The following is a 22,028-nucleotide window of genomic DNA, read 5'->3' on the forward strand; positions in this document are numbered from 1 at the left end:
GCACTCAGATTTCCAAGTAAAATGCCATGGGAAATTTAATGGTGATATCTCCTACAAAAAGATCTCTCAGGAAAACTGTTATCCTTTTTGGTTAAGGTGACAGCTGGACCAATACTTTAAGGCAGAAATAAGAAGGAAATGATAGCAGATGTGGCAGGCAGGATCTAAGGGTTAACTACTATGACCAATATTTAACCATGACCATCTAGTTGCTGAGTGCTTTGAGAAATCCAGAGAAGATAATTCATAGTTCCTATCCTCCGAGATTTTAGGATTTAATAGAATAGACATGAGTCTTTCTATATTCTTAGACTGAATGATACACCTGAGCTAGGAGTAGAGGAAAATAGGTGACAGTCTTAATCAGGCAGAAAATGTCAAGCCACTAGGTAGTTTGTGTGTTTTTCTGTTTGTTTGTTTTTTGAGCCAATGTGAGATATATAGTGTAAACATATCCATCCAGGAGTCATTGTGGGAAGAATACCTATTTGGAGTTACTTCTATCCAACCCATGGACACAGAAGCATCCTTTTCTCTCTTATCATTTTAATCAATGCAGCTGTCTCCTTACTTCTGGATTTAGATGAAATGACACAATGCAGGATATGGGTCCAACTTCCTGAAGAGCTACAGATGGACTAGTGATAAAACAAAATTAGCTCCCCTTTGACCAATAGCAAACAAAGACAGGAGAAGGCAGACAAATAAAAGGTCTCCTTCTCTCCGCCTGTGAACTTGTGAGGTGTGGCTCTTTCTTGGAGAAGCCCTGCTGCTTAGGGAATACAACTAACTGCTTAGCCATGGGCTTTGTCCTTCAATAGCCTATCATGTAACAGTAGGATAACACTTGAATTGCCTCACATCTTTCCTCAACTCCCTTCCCTTCTTCCCTCATACTCACTGCCCTGGGCTAGTTATCTTTCAAAGTTGTAGCACACTAATCCTTATCAAAAATTCTGATTTCTAGAGGCCCCAGGCTAAAACACTACCATAATTTTCATTTCTCAAGCATGGTAATTTTTAAGTGTTTACTAAGTGATTCATTAAGAATTTTATTTTAGAAAAGGATATATCTAAACTAGTTGTAATTTATGAGTTTACCTGAACTATATCATGCATCTTGGAGCAAGGATCATGTCCTAAAAAAATAGCTAATCGTTAGAGTGCTCTTAATATGTCAAGTATTCTAAGCACATTACATACGTCAAACAATCCATGAAGTAGTGAGAAATAAAATATCGCCTGCCATATCAGTGAACAAAGCATGTCACAGTGATTGCAGCCATCTCCAAGCAAGCCAGTGAGTCCTGAGGGAACTTAGGAAGGAAACAAGGATTACCTACCACCTAGCAGCCGTCAGCCTACAGCTGCTCCAGAGGGTGCACCCAGAGCAAAGTCAGAATATGAAAGAATGGGATACAAGCCCCAGACAGCTGAGGTACTCATCAAAGGAATGATTTCATTGAGCCCAGACTTCCATCTTCCCATATATAGAGAAGCACTAAATTCTTTAACTAGGGCTATCTAGTTTTCTGTTATTAACCACAATCTTTTGGTCTAACCACCTGCCCTTTGTTGACAAACTCTTATAAATTCCTACTCCCCTCTTGCCTCCTCAGAGCAGTTTTCTCAGGGTTCCTTATGATGCTACCTCCCAAGCTTAATTCCCAGTTTTCCCAGTTTTATCTACTGAATAAAGCCTAACTCTCAACTTTTAGGTTGTGGGTTTTTTGTCAACATTAATATGATTATTCTCCATTTCTCAAGGGAATACACATGCCAAGTGTTTTTCAGCTCACTGGTAAATATGACTAATAACACATAATATCACACTACTTCCTGTCTTTCTTCACATCATTGACCCTTTTCTTCCTCAGCCTTAACTTCTCAGTCTTGAATCTCCAGTATAACCACCTGGCCTTACTCTGCTTTCCAGATGACCAAGGAAGACATAAACTGAACGCAGAACTCCATTTTAAAACTGTATGGACATTTAATTTCAGTAAGAAAGTTAGCTGGGATGTTCCCATTGTGGCTCAGTGGTAATGAACCCGACTAGCATCCATGAGGATGCAGGTTTGATCCCTGGCCTCGCTCAGTGGGTTAAGGATCTGCTATTGCTGTGAGCTGTGGTATAGGTCACAGGCACAGCTATGATCCCGCGTGGCTGTGGCTGGTAGCTGTGGCTCTAATTTGACCCCTAGCCTGGGACCTTCCACATGCCACAGGAGTAGCCCTAAAAAGCAAAAAAAAAAATTAGCTGAATCTTATGAGAAAGTTATCAACTTCAAAGAGGTCAATGTGCCCAGCACAACAGAGGAATGGGACTTTACCAAACTTACTATTGTGCCACAGGCAATGTCATGCAACAGCAAGAAACCACACAGAGACCAGTTTCTCAGTATAGCATAACCCCTAGCATGAAGTCGGCCAGGGAGGAAAACTAGAGTCTTCCCCTACCTCACACTCTCATCCCAATTTAATGAAATGGTTGCCATCCACTGAAAGTTTACCTAAATCAACTCACTTGTCCATGAAGAACACACAGTATTTTGCTATTTTACTATGCCTATTTTGGCTCACATAAAAATTCAGGTAATTTATAAGATATGAGATATATGAAATCCATTATTAAAAACTATCAGTACCATGGAAAACATGAATAAACAAAAACATAAGAATTTTTGTGAGGCTATTAAGGTTCTGTCTTGAAGAAGAAAGGAAGAAGGGTTAGAGTAATATTCAGTTAATACTTACTGTCCTCATATTATGTGTTGGTCACTGCGCTAAAAGTAGACAATACAAAGATGACTAAAGCTCATCTCCCACAAAGGAGTTCATGATCTAATGGAGAAATTGTGGTAAGAAAATACATGTTTGGGGGAATTTGTGAAAAAAAAAAATCACTTGATGGTTGGGATGAGAGAACACACTGTAGGAGATAGCTAGGGCCTTGATAGAGATCCTACACTAGAATCTCCTGGTGTGTCAGAGAGCTCCAGGAACTGTGTTGGTTTCTTGTTTTTGCTTTTGTTTTGACTATTATTTTGTTTGGTTTTAATTTGTTTTTCTTTATCATCACAGTAAATGTTATCTCCATTACATGCATTTTAAAACTGTGGAGCTAAATCAAAAAATTATTGGTGACATCAGTAAAAATAAAGCTACAACTTGGTCCCAATGTTCACTGACAATCTAAAGGACCATCAAGGGCCTACCCTGCTTGTAAACTCAAGTGTGGCCAACTCCACATTTGCTTTTGCCATAACAAAAATCATCATAAAACTACCCTAAAAGAAGCTTCCTGATACAGAGGGAAGGGAACTAAGTAGACACCTATAGTATGTGGTCCCTGAAACAGTCTATTTCAGACTTACCCTGATCATCTGTAAAAATTGAACCCACAGTTTCACTGTCTTATCTACAATTTGTAATGGATACTAGGAGCAGCATTCCAACCCAGTCTCTGATTTCAAAACCTGCAATATTTTTCTTATTGTCAGGCTTCCTTTTTCCTCATGCTGGACAAAGAAATGTCCACTGCTGTCAGATTAATGTGCAATGTTGGGCTTATTACTTGAAAAGCAGAAAAAGACCTGCAAAATTTAGCTCAGTTCTTCTACTGCATAGATGAGGAAACACATTTCAAAAAAGCTCAATGAAAAAGGATCCAAGAGCACTCAACCTGCTTTGTTGTTTCCTAATGAGAGATAAGGAGAATTCTTCTGACTGCTTAGCACCTCTATATAAACTGATTATCCTTTATTTTAAATATCATTGAAATATCTTGGAAAAAAATTAGAACAACTGATTTTTATCAGTACCTCAGTTAAGAAATCTGCTAATTCCTGCCCAAGCAATACCCAGAAGTTTCTTCTCCGAGAAAAATTTTAATAAATGCTGTAGTCAGGGATGGCAAATATCTTTAACTGGAGTGAGATTGCTGTATTATAACCTCATTAGGATCCCACATATTTTAATGAGTTCACTTCTCCTGAGGCCCATTCACCAGAAGGTATAAGAGGGAAAAGAAGGTCATGCAAAGAACAATGAGGTATATGTACATGTACACGTGAACATGAAAATCCAACCTGGGGGCACTTCCATCAGGTGGCTAATTTTTCACTCCCTTGGCTAAATAAAGAACAGAGAACATGCAATCCAAAAGCAATCATTCCCTGCAACCTTCACTTCATTTGAACCACATATGCGAAATATTTTGTTTTACTATCATTTCAGATAACTGCTATTGTTAAACATATTTCAGCTTCTTTGTTAAAAATCTTGAAATAACATCTTTAAGATATGAATTTCGTATCTATTTGAGGAAAAAAATCCCTAACCCGGCTTCTGTGCTGAATCATATTTATGATTCAGCTGCCTCTAAGACATTTGCTCAGATTTACCATCAGTTGCTCCATCAGGTTTGGAGCTCACCTTCCAAATCCATACCATTCCCCATCCAAACTCTTTAAAGCAACTTCCATAGCTATGTGAATGCCACTATCATTCTCCAGTCATCTAGGTTCAAAATTCTTAACATGTTCTATCTCTTCACATTTAGCTGCCAATGAGAGATAAGAGATAGCTACCACCCAAGTATGTGTCCTTAAGATCCTCAGTGCAGCTTTATTACCACTTGCCTAGCCTTATAATTGGCTCCATATCTCACCTCCATTCTTACCAACTGGCAGTGGATAGGCCAGACTAATTTTCCTAGAGCTCAAAAATCATATAGTCTGGGACAGAGGTATATTAATTTACCATAAGTGATGCAGGCTACTTGTTGGTATCTAAAGTCAGATTGATTAGTAAAATAATACGTTGATAACTATGTCCTACCATCTCACAGAGAGGAGTGCTTGGGTAGAGCTAGATACACCAGAGGCTGGGCTCTACAAAACAGCCAGTGCCCTCCATAGTTCTAATTATTTATAAACCAGTGGAGGGAGGGGGAGCAGGATCACACAAGAAATCATCTAATAGTGGGAATTAAAAGGCCTCAAGCTCCTGTGGTAAGGGAAAACAGTCTGTTGATAAGAGAAACATCCAGGTCTCAGGGTTAATCACCTAGGAGACTGCATACACCATCTTTAGAATCACATGGAGACCTTGTCACCCTTACTGCTGAGATACTTAGTCTACCTGAGGGAGCCACCTGAACCACCCAGCAGCTATGTCTCACTTCAAACCATACTCACTTTCACAGTCTGACTCAAAACCTTTCACTAGTTTCCCCATTGCCTAGAGGGGGAAATATATTTTTCTAGCCCTAATTAACAAAATATTTCCAGGAGATTAATTGCCTACCCTTTAATGTGGCCCCAGTATTATTCCACATACTATTTCTTTGCTCCTGCCAAGATGACTGTCTTGCCTCCTTGGTACACTCAGTTTTATCCCAGTTGTGTGCATTTTCTTACACTGTTCCTTCTGCTGGAATATCTTCATCTGTTTATCATCCATGTTTCCTGCAAATATACTCCTTTTCTTCAAGAACTAGCTCAAATAATACTGCTTCTATGAAGACATACCTACTTTCCCTAGCTATCACCCCAACCCCAATGAATTGTTTTCCTCCTTTGAGCTTCTATTGTATCTGTTTAACCTCTTTGGTTCTTCTCATACTCTTGCTTATATTATAATCATCGTATTCATCTTCTTTACTACCTACTTTCTTGCACCTCCACATTTATTTGTGAGCAAAGAACATGTCTAATTCAAATTTCAAACAAAATGTGGAGTCCAGTTCAAGATGGCAACATAGGAGGCTTCTGAACTCACCTCTTCCCATGGATAGACCAAATCTGTAGCTTAACCTTGAACAACTCCCTCTGAAGGAAATCCAGAAACTAGGTGAGAAACTTCTATACATCAGGGAAATAAACAACCATTTCAGAATGGGTAGGAGGGGTTGAGATCCAATACCCTCATAAGCCCCCACCCTGCACAACAACATAGAATTGGAGGAAAATTCACCATTCCCAGCTTCTCCCTGAGGAATAAAGTGCATGAATCCAACATCTAGCTCACCAACTTTTTAAGACTTCCATCTGAGCGACAGATCCACCAAAATCACTAGCTCTGAAAGCCAACAGGGCTTGCAACCATGAGACCCACAAGACAATAGTAAAGAAACTATTCTTAACAAGCTTACAAGGAATCATTGTGGCTATCAACCTAGGGCTCAGCAGAGAGAAAGCTGACTCAAATTGTCCATTTTTTCCTGAATGGCCTATTTGAATATCTTAAAATCTGTAGCCTGAGAGTCAGGTTTCTAATTTAAGAAGCATGTGAGGGCCAACTGAAATCCATATAAACTAGCAGATGTCATCTTCATGCCTTATCTCTGTTCTAGATCGCTAATATCGACATGAAGACAGCTTAGGTACACACCTGTTACCCCAGCTTTTGTGGATGGTCCCCAAAAGGACACATCACCTGATAGCCTGGCTCTGGTGGCCAGTGAGGCTTGTGTTCATGAAGTCAATGGCACTATGGCAAATGAAGAGCTTCCCTGGGGCTCAGCACAGAGACATCAGACAGAGTAACTAATCTTGTACTATTTCCCAAAAAGTGACATATTTGTGTAGTTTAGAACTGATGCCTGAGGGTCCAGCAGATTCCAATCAGCCTGCATATAGGTGCTGACTGAGATCCTCCATTTGGGGACAATGGAGGTCTTGATACTCCCTCAACTACAAGGAACCACTGAGAACAAATCCTGCTTGGACAATCACAAAGGTGTCAAGAGAGAACCAAGAGATAAGGCCACACTCAACAGTGATTGTTTTATCTAACGTGCTAACCAGTGTAGAGTCAAGGAAATTGAAGAAATATATTCCAAACAAAAGAACAAAGTAAAACTTCAGAAACAGAATTTAATGAAGCAGATAAATGACCTGACAGAGAATTCAATAATGCCATAAAGATGCTTACCAAGATCAAGGGAACAATGTACAAAGTACAAATTTCAGAGAGATATACAACATAATAAAGTAGTATAAGTTATCACAGAACTGAAGAATACAATAACTAAACTGAAAAATTCCATGCAATTGTTCAATAGCAGAGTCAAAAACATGGAAGTAGATTGAGAGGACAGGATGGCGGAGGAGTAGGGGGACACGATCGCCCTCTCCCACAAACACAACAAAAAAAGCACATCTGCAGAATAAATGACCCGCACAGAACAGCAACCAATCGCTGGCAGAGGAACCTAAACTCCAATAATGGCAAGAAGTTCGTGACATTACTGGGCAGAACGAGAGAAAAGAGGAGAGTGAGAGAAGGTGAATCCGAGTGGGACGGGCGCTCTCGAAAGGAAACTGCGGAGGAGAAAGGGATCCCGCACCCTGGAAAGTCACCTACACAGGGGAAAGATCAAATGAACCGGAGGAATCTCCAGATGCAGAGAAGAGTGTAGCAGTAAGTTGGAGTACGGAAAAGCCAATCAAGAACCGAACGGACCATCTGAACTACGGGCACAGCCACCAAAAATTGAGACGCCTGGGTGGGGGCTGGACACCGAGACCTCGCCTCCAAAGGTTAGTCCCCGGGAAAGGGCCGAGGGACGGCTGGGAGGGGGCTGGGCACCGAGATCTCAGCTCCAGAGGTTAGACGCTGAGAACGGGCTGGGGGGGCAGGGCGGAGTGGAAACTGCTTGGGAGGTCTAGAAACCATTTGGCGGGGCAGAGACTGCCTGGGAGACTAGAAAACAAAGCTGTCACAGAGGAAGGGAGCAATACTCTAGGGGCGGGGAAGTGGAAAGCCGCATCAGAGGGAACCTGGGAGAAGAGCCTGGTCTGCGCCCGTGCTGGGGAGGGGAGAGAAGAAGGGGTGGGTCCCCATAGAATACCCCCCACGCCACAGCAAGCTTACAGGCCCGCTAGCTAGCTGAAAGCTGTGCTTCCCAGTGCATCCCCTCTCCCTACCCCCACCACCCCCTACGCTCTTGCCGAACCTGGGGCTGCCTGCCATCCAGGAGGGCTGGCCCCAACAATTGCCTGAAGCCTACCACCGCAGGGGCTGTCCCTGCACAGGCCTGCTTGCCCTTTGGAGGGGCTACACTTCCGCAGAGCAGCACCAAACACCATCAGCCCCTGAGAAAAGGCCTGCAGCCCAGAAAAGCTAGAACAAGCCTAGCCAGGCCATGAATAGATCTGCCTAATTCTTGGACGGTTTTTCTGAGTCGGGCTGCCCCAGGGAGGAGCCTCTTGGGTCTCCAATGGCCCTGCTACCTGCCCAAGACCCCAGGGGGTGCCGAGACCTAGTGGACCAGCTGCATAGGACTGCCAGCTCCAGGCAGGACCCCCTGCAGCCCAGAAAAGCTGCAACAAACTCGGCCGAGCCAGGAAAAGATCTCAGACGGTCTTTCTGAGTCAGACTGCCCTGGGGAGGAGCCTCTTCGGTTTCCAATGGCCTTGCTACCTGCCCAAGCCCCCAGGGGGTGCCCCACTCCCGTGGAATAGCTGCTCAGCACCACCAGCCCCCTAGAAGAGCCCCTGCAGCCCATAAAAGCTGCAATAAGCTTGGCCAGACTGTGAAAAGATCTGCCTACATTCTCAGGCCATCCTTCTGAGTTGGGCTGCCCTAGGGAAGAGCCTCTTAGGTTCTCAGTGACCCAGATAGCTGCTCCAGCCGCCAGGGGGTGCTGCACTCCTGAGGAACAGCTGCCCAACACCGCCAACCCCCTGCAAGAACCCCACAGCCTAAAAACACCAGAGCAAGCTCTGCATGACCAAGTGAAATCTGCTACCATCGTGGTGTGGACCTCCCAGTCCTGTCTGCCCTCAGGAAGTCCTCCTTTGCTTCAAAGAAACACTGTTAGCCCCATCAACACTCCAGAAAAGCCACATTGCCTCAAAAAAGATTGACCAACAACGCCATCCCTCAGGAAACATTACATGGCAGCGACAAGGCAAACACTGCCCGATCACGGAGAGTAAAACTCCCTCAGGAGAAAGAAAACAACAAGCAAGATGAAGAAGCTGAGAAACCACCCCCAGTCAAACCAACAGGAGAACTCACCTAAAACAGTCAACAATGAAACAGATCTCTGCAGTCTGACAGACCTGGAGTTCAAAAGAGAAATAGTGAAAATACTGAAGGAATTAAGAGAAGATATGAACAGTAATGCAGATACCCTCAGAAAGGAACTAGAAAATATAAGGAGGAGCCAAGAAAAATTAGAACATTCATTTGCAGAGATGCAAACTAAACTAAGGGCAGTAAAAACCAGAATGAATAATTGCAGAAGAACGAATCAGTGATATGGAAGATAGAAGAATGGAAATCACCCAATCCGGTCAGCAGACAGAAAACCCAATCAAAAAACTGGAAAGCAATATAAGAGACCTATTGGATAATATAAAGCGGACCAATCTATGCATAATAGGAATTCCAGAAGGAGTAGAAAAAGATAAGGGGATGGAAAATATATTTGAAGAAATTATCGCTGGAAACTTCCCAAATCTAAAGGATACTGGATTCAAGATACAAGAAGCACAGAGGGCCCTAAAAAAACTGAACCCAAATAGACCCACAGCAAGACACATCATAATAAAAATGGCAAAAGTTAGTGATAAAGAGAGGATCCTAAAGGCAGCAAGAGAAAAACAGAATGTTACCTACAAGGGAACCCCCATAAGAATATCAGCTGACTTCTCTACAGAAACACTACAGGCCAGGAGGGAATGGCAAGAGATATTTAAAGTGCTAAAAGGAAAAAATATGCAACCTAGAATACTCTATCCAGCAAGAATATCATTTCAAATAGAAGGGGAAATAAAAATTTTTTCCAACAAAAAAAAACTTAAAGAATACAGCAACACAAAACCCAGGTTAAAGGAAATATTGAAAGGGCTTCTCTAAACCAAAAAGAAAGGAAGGAAAGGGAAGAAAAAAGAAAAGAAAAAAAGAAGAAGAAGAGGAAGAACTAGGACTGAGGAAACTGCAATCAGAGAGCAGTCACTCAAATAAGCCAGCATACAGGTTTAATCATGAACATGCTTCAAACAAAATAAAATTAAAAAGAAAAAATAAAAAAGAGTCATCAAAACCATAAAATGTGGGCAAGGGATGTTAGGAAGTAAATAACCCTTTTTGTTTGTTTGTTTGTATGTTTCTCTTCTTAATTTTAATATAGTAATGAAGTGTTTGAACTTACAGGACCATCAGGCTAAAACACACAATTATGGGAAGGGGTTAGCATACTGAAAAAACAGGGCAACCACAAGCCAAAACCAAATATTGCATTTGCAAAAAATGAAAAAAAAATACACTCAAGCAGATAATAACAGGAGACCATCCAACCAAAAAAAAAAAAAAACAAGAAAGGAAGAATGGAGAACCATAGAACCAACTGGAACACGAGGTTGAAATGGCAAGAAATAATCATCTATCAATTATCACCTTAAATGTCAATGGACTGAATGCCCCAATCAAAAGACACAGACTGGCTGAGTGGATAAAAAGGCAAAAACCTTCAATATGCTGCCTACAAGAAACTCACCTTAGGACAAAATATACATATAGATTGAAAGTGAAAGGGTGGGGGAAAATATTTCATGCCAATAGACATGACAGAAAAGCAGGAGTCGCAACGCTCATATCAGACAAAAGAGACTTTAAAACAAAAGACATAAAGAAAGACAAAGAAGGACACTACTTAATGATGAAGGGATCCATCCAAGGAGAGGATGTTACTATCGTCAACATATGTGCCCCAAATATAGGAGCACCCAGATACATACAACAAATATTAACAGACATAAAGGCAGATATGGATGAGAATACAATCATAGTAGGAGACCTTAATACCCCCCTCACATCAATGGACAGATCCTCTAGACAGAAAACCAATAAAGCAACAGAGATCCTAAAGGAAACAATAGAAAAGTTAGACTTCATTGATCTCTTCAGGACACTACATCCAAAAACATCAGACTACACATTCTTCTCAAATGCTCATGGAACATTCTCAAGAATCGACCACATCTTGGGACACAAAGCGAATCTCAATAAATTGAGGAGCATAGAAATTATCTCAAGTATCTTCTCTGACCACAATGCCATGAAATTAGAAATCAACCATGGGAAAAGGAAAGAGAAAAAACCTACTGCATGGAGACTAAACAACATGCTACTAAAAAACCAATGGGTCAATGAGTAAATCAAGAAGGAAATTAAAAACTACCTTGAAACAAATGATAATGAAGACACAACCGCTCAAAACCTATGGGATGCTGCGAAAGCAGTGCTCAGAGGGAAATTTATAGCAATACAGGCCTTTCTCAAAAAAGAAGACAACAACAACAACAAAAGCCAAAAAAAAAAAAAAAAAAAGGAGTTCCCGTCATAGTGCAGAGGTTAACGAATCCGACTAGAAAGCATGAGGTTGCAGGTTCGGTCCCTGCCCTTGCTCAGTGGGTTAACGATCCGGCGTTGCCGTGAGCTGTGGTGTAGGTTGCAGACGCAGCTTGGATCCCGCGTTGCTGTGGCTCTGGCGTGGGCGGGTGGCTATAGCTCCGATTCAACCCCTAGCCTGGGAACCTCCATGTGCCGCGGGAGCGGCCCAAGAAATAGCAACAACAGCAACAACAACAACAAAAGACAAAAAAAAAAAAAAAAAAAAGAAGAAGAAAGATCCAAATTGACAACTTAACCCTCCACCTAAACGAATTAGAAAAAGAACAAATAGTCCTAAAGTCAGCAGAAGGAAGGAAATTATAAAGATCAAGAAGAAATCAATAAAATAGAGACTCAAAAAACAATAGAGAAAATTAATAAAACCAAGAGCTGGTTCTTTGAAAAGGTGAACAAAATTGACAAAACCCTGGCCAGACTCACCAAGAAGAGGAAAGAAAGAAACCAAATAACCAAAATTATAAATGAAAAAGGAGAAATCACAACGGATACAGCAGACATACAAAAAACCATAAGAGAATACTATGAACAACTATACAGCAACAAGTTTGACAATCTGGAAGAAATGGACAATTTTCTAGAATCTTACAGCCTGCCAAAACTGAATCAAGTAGAAACAGACCAACTGAACAGACTGATCACTAGAAATGAAATTGAAGAGGTCATAAAATCACTCCCTACAAATAAAAGTCCAGGACCAGATGGCTTCACAGGTGAATTTTATCAAACATATAAAGAGGAACTGGTGCCCATCCTCCTTAAACTCTTTCAAAAGGTTGAAGAAGAAGGAATACTCCCAAAGACATTCTATGATGCCACCATCACCCTCATTCCAAAACCAGACAGAGATACCACCAAAAAAGAAAACTATCGCCCAATATCATTGATGAATATAGATGCAAAAATTCTCAACAAAATCTTAGCCAACCGAATCCAACAACATACCAAAAAAATTATACACCATGACCAGGTTGGGTTCATCCCAGGTTCACAAGGATGGTTCAACATACGCAAACCAATCAGCATCATACACCACATTAACAAAAGAAAAGTCAGAAATCATATGATCATCTCAATAGATGCAGAAAAAGCATTTGACAAAGTCCAACATCCATTCATGATCAAGACCCTCACCAAACTGGGTATAGAGGGAACATTCCTGAACATAATCACAGCCATTTATGATAAACCCACAGCAAATATAATACTCAATGGGGAAAAACTGAAAGCCTTCTCACTCAAATCTGGAACAAGACAGGGATGCCCCCTCTCACCACTGCTCTTCAACTTAGTTTTGGAAGGCCTAGCCACAGCAATTAGACAAACCAAAGAAATAAAAGGCACCCATATAGGAAGAGAAGAGATCAAACTGTCACTGTATGCAGGTGACATGATACTATACATAGAAAACCCTAAGGACTCAACCCCAAAACTCCTTGAACTGATTCATCAATTCAGCAAAGTAGCAGGATATAAGATGAACATTCAGAAGTCAGTTGCATTTCTGTATATCAGCAATGAAATATTAGAAAAGGAATACAAAAATACGATACCTTTTAAAATTGCACCTCACAAAATCAAATACCTCGGGATACACCAGACCAAGGAGGTAAAGGACCTATATGCCGAGAACTATAAAACTTTAATCAAAGAAATCAAAGAAGATGTATAGAAATGGAAAGATATTCCATGCTCCTGGGTTGGAAAAATCAATATTGTAAAAATGGCCATACTACCCAAAGCAATCTACAGATTCAATGCAATCCCTATCAAATTACCCAGGACATTTTTCACAGAACTAGAACAAACAATCCAAACATTTATATGGAACCACAAAAGACCCAGAATCGCCAAAGCAATCCTGAGGAACAAAAACCAAGCAGGAGGCATAACTCTCCCAGACTTCAAGAAACACTACAAAGCCACAGTCATCAAAACAGTGTGGCACTGGGATCAAAACAGACAGACAGACCAATGGAACAGAATAGAGAACCCAGAAATAAACCCTGACACCTATGGTCAGTTAATCTTTGACAAGGGAGGCAAGAACATCAAATGGGAAAAAGAAAGTCTATTCAGCAAGCATTGCTGGGAAACCTGGACAGCTGCATGCAAAGCAGTGAAACTAGAACACACCCTCACAGCATGCACAAAAATACACTCCAAATGGCTGAAAGGCTTAAATATACGACAGGACACCATCAAACTCCTAGAAGAAAACATAGGCAAAACACTCTTGGACATCAACCTCATGAATATTTTCTCAGCTCAGTCTCCCAAAGCAAGAGAAATTAGAGCAAAAATAAACCCATGGGACCTCATCAAACTGAAAAGCTTTTGCACAGCAAAGGAAACCCAAAAGAAAACAAAAAGACAACTTACAGAATGGCAGAAAATAGTTTCAAATGATGCAACCGACAAGAGCTTAATCTCTAGAATATATAAGCAACTTATACAACCCAGCAGCAAAAAAGCCAATCAATCAATGGAAAAATGGGCAAAAGACCTGACTAGACATTTCTCCAAAGAAGATATACAAATGGCCAACAAACACATGAAAAAATGCTCAACATCGCTGGTTATAAGAGAAATGCAAATCAAAACTACCATGAGATATCACCTCACACCAGTCAGAATGGCCATCATTAATACATCCACAAATAACAAGTGCTGGAGGGGGTGTGGAGAAAAGGGAACCCTCCTGCACTGTTGGTGGGAATGTCAACTGGTACAGCCACTATGGAGAACAGTTTGGAGATACCTTAGAAATCTATACATAGAACTTCCATATGACCCCGCAATCCCACTCTTGGGCATCTATCCGGACAAATGTCTACTTAAAAAAGACACGTGCACCTGCATGTTCATTGCAGCACTATTCACAATAGCCAGGACATGGAAACAACCCAAATGTCCATCGACAGATGATTGGATTCGGAAGAAGTGGTATATATACACAATGGAATACTACTCAGCCATCAAAAAGAAGGAGATAATGCCATTTGCAGCAACATGGATGGAACTACAGAATCTCATACTGAGTGAAATGACCCAGAAAGACAAAGACAAATACCATAGGATATCACTTATAACTGGAATATAATATCCAGCACAAATGAACATCTCCTCAGAAAAGAAAATCATGGACTTGGAGAAGAGACTTGTGGCTGCCTGATGGGAGGGGGAGGGAGTGGGAGGGATCGGGAGCTTGGGCTTATCAGACACAACTTAGACTAGATTTACAAGGAGATCCTGCTGAATAGCATTGAGAACTTTGTCTAGATACTCATGTTGCAACAGAAGAAAGGGTGGGGGAAAAAATGTAATTGTAATGTATACATGTAAGGATAACCTGACCCCCTTGCTATACAGTGGGAAAATTTAAAAAAAATATTTTAAAAAAACATGGAAGTAAAGAAACTAAAGACAGGGCAGTGGAATTCATACAAGCAAAGGAGTCAAGGGAAAAAGAGTAAAGATAGATTGAGATCTATGGGACATCATCAAGTGGACAAATATTTGCATTACTGGGATCTCACAAGGAGGAGGGAGAGAAAGGGGAAGAAAGGATATTTGAAAAAATAAGGCTTCCCCAGCGTGGGGAGACAGACAACCAGATCCATCTCTAAGGAGGAACCAAATAAACTCATACCAAGACACATTATAATTTAAATTGTCAAAAGTTAAAAATAAGCGCAAAATCTTAAAACAGCAAGGGAAAAACAATTTGTTGCATACAAGGGAACCCTAGTAAGACAATAAGCAGATTTTTCAGCAGAAACTTTGCAGATCAGAAGGGAGTGACACATTATATTCAAAGTGCTAAAAGATAAAACTACCAACCAAGAATACCCTACCCAAAAGTTGTACTTCAGACTGAAGGAGAGAATTTCCCAAACAATCAAAAGCTGAGGAGTTCATAACAACTAGACTGGCCTTAAAAAAACTGCTAAAGGGGATTTCAAGTTTAAACAAAAAGATACTAATTACTACTAGGGAACATATGAAAGTATATATTTCATTGGTTAAGATCATCAGTTAATTCAGAGTAATATTTTAATGGCAGAAAAGTAACTGTTGGAGACCACTGAAACTGCTGAACAATGCAGTAACTAAATTTGGCACACTTGTAAGAGAACAACCACTAAGAGATAGCTTTATCATTACTTGCACATGATTTTGCTCATTAACTTACGTCATCTTCCCTAATAAAAGTCACTTGGGCTAAAGCCTAGGTGCCTTTGTTTTGCGAACAGAGTGCCTCCTGGTCCCCCACTTTCTAGATGTAAAAGAGTCTTCTGTGTTTTATTATACTGTGCTGTCTCTCTTCCAGGATCTCCCATTGCCCTGCAGTGCTGGACGCAGCAAGTAATCATTTACAAATCTATGAAAGTTAAAAGACAAGAGTAGAAATTACAACTATAACTACCATAATTTGTTATAGGATACACAAAATAAGATGTAACTGTGACATAAAAACATAATATGGGGGGGCAGTAAAAATGTAGATGGTAGACCTTAATTTTGTGTTCAAATTCAAGTAACTATCAGCTTAAAATAGACTGTTTGAACTCTACAATATTATATAATGCTAATTTTTTATAAATAAGCCTCATGGTAATCAGGAACCAAAAACCTACAGTAAATACACAAAAGAGAACAAGAAAGAAATCCAAGCATACCACTATAGAAAACTCATCAAATAACAAGAAAGCAAGGTAACAAAGTAAAACAGGAACTACAAAATGGCTATAGTTCACAACTATCAATTACTTGAAATATAAGTGGACTAGATATCCGAACAATAAAATAAAATCGCTAAATGAACAAGATGCAACTACATGCTGCCTACAAGAGACTAATTTATGCATATGGTCACACACAGACTGAAAGTGAGGGGATGGAAAAGATGCAAACAATAACCAAAAGAAAGCAAGGTTAGTTATGCTTATTAGACAAAGTAGACTTTAGGACAAAGATTGAAATAAGAGACAAAAAAGAGCATTATGTAATGATAAAACAGTAAAACTAACAAGAGGATATAATATTTGTAATAATGTATGCACCCAACATAGGGGCACCTAAATATATAAAGCAGATATTAACAGACATAAAGGGAGAAATAGGGCAATAGAGCAACACAAAATAGTACAGGTCTTCAATATCCCACTGTCATCAATGGATAGATCATCCAGACAGAAGATCAATTAAGGAAACACTGGATGTAAACTAAATAGCTAATTACAGAATATTGTGTCCAAAAAGCAGAATACACCTTCTCCTAAAGTGCACATGCAACATTAAGATGCATCATATGTTAAGCAAAAAAAAAAAAAAAAGTTCTTAATAAATTTAAGATTGAATCATGTCAAGCATTTTTACTGACCACACAAATGTATGAAATTAGAAAATACAAGAAGAAAACTGAAAAATTCACAAAAATGCAGATTAAACCATAGGTTACTGAACAACAATGGGTCAAAGAAGTCCAAAAATATCTTGAGTCAAAATGAAAATACAGTGTATTAAAAAGGGAGGCATCAAAAGACACTCCTAATAGGGAAGTTCATTATGATATATTCCTGAATCAAGAAATGACAAATATCTTAAAACAACCTAATTTTACACCTCAAAGAAGACCAAAATTAGAAGGAATGAAATATTAAAGCAGAAATAAATGAAAAATATTAGTAAGACAATAGAAAAGATTACTCCAAGCAAGAGCTTATTTTTTTGAGAAGATAAACAAAATTGATAAACTTTTAGCTACTCTCACCAAGCAAAAAAGAAAGACTCAACATCAGAAAAACAGGAGATGTTGCACCTGATACTACACAAATAAAGGATAAGCAATTACTATGAACAGTTATACACCAAATTGGACAATGATAAATAAATAAATAATAAATTCCTATAAACATACAACCTACCAATATTGCATCGAATCAAAGGGAGAATTTGAACAGATGAGTAATGAGTCAAAATATTAAATCACAAGTCAAAAACCTTCCAACAAAAGTTCAGGACCAGGAGTCTTCACTATTTAATTCTATCAAACATTTAGAAAGAATTAAAGCCAATTCTTGTTAAACTCTCCCCCCCAAAAAAGAATGAAAGAGAGGAAGAGAAACACCTCCAAACTCATTTTACAAGGCTAGCACGCCTGATGCCAAAGCATACTAGGACCATCCAAGAAAAACAGACCAATATCCCTGGTAAACATAGATGAAAAAATCTTTACCAAAATATTAGCAAACCAAATTCTAAAATACATCAAAGGATCATGCACCATGATCAAGTGGGATTTATTCCAGGGATTCAGGGATGGTTCAACATATACAAAATTGATGTGATATACCACATTTACAAAATGAAGGATAAAAATCATATGATCACCTCAATAGATGCAAAAAAAGTATTTGACAAAATTTACCTATTCATGATTTTAAAAATCTTGAACTGAGTGTAGGGGAAAATACTTTAACATAATAAATGACAAATAACAAAACCACAGCTGGCAACTACTCAATGGTGAAAAGCTGAAAGCTTTTCCTCTAAGATCAGGAACAAATAAGGAAGCCCACTCTCACTGTTTTATTGCAACCTAGTACTGGAAATCTTAGCCAGAACAGTTAGCTAGAACAAATAAAAGGTATCCAAAAATTGGAAAGAAAAGTTCAACTTCTAATAACTTCTACCTCTATTTTATACTAAACAAAAAAACCCTACAGATGCCAATAAAAACTGCTGTGACTAATAAGCAAATTCAATAAAGTTGCTGAAAATCAGCATACAAAAGTCAGCTGCATTTCTACACACTAGTAACAAACCATAAGAGAAACAATCTCATTTACAACTGCATCATAAAGAATGAAATTCCAAGAAATAAATTTAAGCAAAAAGGTGAGAGAGCTATATACTGAAACTCTAAGACATTGGTGAAAGAAATTGAAGACACAAATAAATGGCAAGACATTTCATACTCAGGAATTGGAAGATTTAATGTAGGAGTATCTATACTACACAAAGCAATTTGCAGTTTTAGTGCAAGTCCAATCAAAATTCCAATGACATTTTTCACACAAATAGAACAATCCTAAAATTTGTATAGAACCATAATTAGTCAAAACAAGCTTGAGAGAAATAAAGTAAAACAAATCTAGATGCATCACAATTCCCAATTTCAAACCGTATTGCAAAGCTATGGTAATCAATACAGTATGATACTGATATTAAAACAGACACATAGATCAATGGAACAAATTAAAGAGTCCAGAATAAAAAAGAATCTACCATCTATTTTTGGTCAATTATCACAATGCACAATGGAGCCAAGAACATACAATGGGGAAAGGATTAATCTCATAAACAAATGGTGCTGGAAAACTGGACAGCTACATGCAAAGGAAAGAAACTGACTCTATCTTATGCCCCAGAAATAAAATCAAAATGGATTAAAGACTCGAACTGAAACTATAAATGAACTCCTAGAACAAAGAATAAGGGGTAAGCTCCTTACTATCAGTCTCGGCAATGATTTTTTGTTTGGCAACAAAAGCAAAAACAAGTAAGAAGAACGACATCAAACTAAAAAGCTTCTGTAAAGGAAATCACTGACATGAAAATGCAAATTACAAAATGGGAGAACATATTTGCAAATCACATGTCTTAAAGAGTTAATATCCAAGATATATAAGGAATTCACTCAACACAACAACAAAAACTGAAGAATCCAATTAAAATTGGTGGAGAAACCTAATAGACATCTAAGTGAAACCAGTCATACGAAGACAGACATATACTGTGTGACCTCACTTACATGTAGAGTCAAGAACAAAAACACAAAAACAAACTCACAGATGCAGAGAACAGATGGCTGGTTGACAGAGGTTGGGGTGGGTCAAACAGATGAAGATAGTCGAAAGGTACAAAATTCCAGCTACAGTATAAATAAGTTCTTGGGATGTAATACACAGCATAATATCTAAAGTTAACACATAATATATCATATATTTGGGATTTACAAGAGCAAATCTTAAAAGTTCTCATCACCAGAAAAAAAAAGTAACTATTAATATGGTAGTGGGTATTAACTAAACCTACTGAATTAATCATATCACAGCATACATACATATGAAATCATGTTGTACATCTAAAATATATTGTTATATGACAACTATATCTCAATTTAAAAAAGGGAAAAAAATGCATTACGCATTGCAGTAACATATACACAGTCACAAGCCATTTGACTTATCGATGAACTTCTACCCCATCTTGGAAAATGATTTAGGCTTATGTATGCATTAAATGAATATATATGCATAATTCATGGACCCTTCATTTGTTAGGGTTAGTTGGTTTTAAGACTCATTTAACCAGTCAAGGCAAAACAATTTATTGTAAGATCATAGGTTTGTTTCACAGTCAGGTACCCAAAAGGGATTAGAACCTCAGGAGCACAGGTTACTGGCAGTCATTTGTGATCCCAGCAGGCAATAAAAGGCACTCTCCAAAGGCAGAACTGAACCACCTATCAAGGGTTCTGGGCAGAGTTAAGCGAAAACAACAAGGCCAAGATGAACCTCCCTCATCTTTCTCCTTTAGTCATCAAGGTGGCAAGAGTCTGTCCATTGCTAGACCCATGGCGCATTTATTGAAATATAGAGAGATCTACAGCTATAGCTGAAGGAGAAAAATCACCCTGTAAGATTTGCAACCTTGCCATGGAAAGGCAACCACTGCAGATCGGCAGTCTGAGAGGGAGGAAGCAAGGAAATAAATACTGCAGCCTCTCTTCCTCCTTGTTGATCTAATGAGTCCTCATATTGGCCAAAGCCCCACGTGGCAAGGGAGTCACATAGAATTAGATGATAGAGATCAGTTCCCAGCGAAACAAAGCAAGGAGGGGAAAGGTGAAGAGTCGATTCAGAAGGGAACAATGCAATCCCATCCTTGCTGGCATTCTCTCTTCATGACCTATTTCTATAAAAATGGGGAAAAACAAAGACTCCACATTAAAAAGTAAAACTAGACTGGCTTTTATCTCCTCTGCCCACATACAGAAAGACAGCCACCCTGTAGCTCCCAGGTTTACTTGTAATCTGGCCAGGAGATCAGCCCCATCTCACTGGTGGTCTCCATCTCAACTCCAGATTCCTGAGAGAGAATATCTGGCCAAGATTGCCACAACTCATTCGATCATATGTAACTGGCGGGGGTGCTGGGGGTGGGAACACGACAACCAAGTAACTCAACCCACGTTATTAGTAAAAATGTCTATGAATGAGGACAGTAGAGACCAATACTTCCAAGGAATTGGCAATTAAATCCTAAGAAAAAAATGCTAAAAGCAATGTGTTCAACCCATAGCCATGGTTATCAAGTCTCCTGCAAGCTCCTAAGGAGAAAAATGAACTGGAAATTAAGGCTAACCTATTCTCTGGACCTTATCACTAAGGTTCAAAGTGTGATGCACACCCTATTAGGCCTATTGTGCTCAACAGATGAACTAATGTGAAAGGAACAATGTGAAAGGAATGATTTAATTTATCAACAGAACTGTTTAAAAATACACTTAGGTACCATTTCTGTTTATTTGCCTCAAACACTGCCCCAGGCTTCCTGAATACCACTCAATGAAAAAAAGCGTCTCAGAAATAATTCAAGGCAAAACTCCCGCCTTAAGAAATGCATCTATAACTCTAAAAACTGAGAAGAAAGGGTATGCCTGAAATTCTGTCTTCACTATAGAAAGAGCAAGTGACTCTTTTATTATACTATTGCTCCAAGATGTACTAGCAAATAAACATTACAGGAATCTTATGCTGTATAATTCCTTGTCCCCAAATAGATGTATGCTAAATTGAACATACCAAAAGAGCCAGAAATTGTTCCTTTTAACACATCGACTCAATTTCGAGTAAGAAGACAAATCTGAAACCCCTCTTCCATGTCTTCCTGAGTGGTTAATAGCATAGAAATTGTGTGCTGTCTCTGCTACGTATGTATTTTTCACCTTAAAATTTATTTTCCTTAAAAGGAAATCGGGTATCCTGAAAGTAACTCATGCTCTGTAGTCAGACTCGCACACATATTCTGGATCTGGCACTTAATTGTGATGTGAATGACTCAGCCTGGGCTTTGCAAAGGCAGAACTGGAATAAGGATTCAAGTGCTAACATCTTAACTGGGGTGTGAGGATGAAGAGGCAAGAAATGAGAAACATTGTGATGTGATATGTTACCAAGCTGGCTGCTAACTCACAACAAGCTGTGAAAATACTGGGCAAGTTGAGCAGGAAGTGCATTCTTTTGGCAGATTGTAACTCTTCTAAAGAAGCCCTAAGAAAAAAAAATAGTCCACTGAGGGTGAGGGTAAAGGGAGGGACTTCATGCTCCTCTTCCTCCTTCATTCCCATTGGTCAACTTTTATCCCGCCTGGAATTAAATGTCCTGCACTTCCGAGTTATGTCATCTGACTTCTGCAATTACTCAGGAGGCCAGATCCCATGACCCAAAGGGTGTATTTCAACTTTAGTTTTCTATTGCTGCATATTAAATTCACCATAACTTAGCTTCTTAAAACATAATTGTTTATCT

The sequence above is a fragment of the Phacochoerus africanus genome, chromosome 2, assembly GCF_016906955.1.
Source record: "Phacochoerus africanus isolate WHEZ1 chromosome 2, ROS_Pafr_v1, whole genome shotgun sequence".
NCBI classification, from domain to species: Eukaryota; Metazoa; Chordata; class Mammalia; order Artiodactyla; family Suidae; genus Phacochoerus; species Phacochoerus africanus.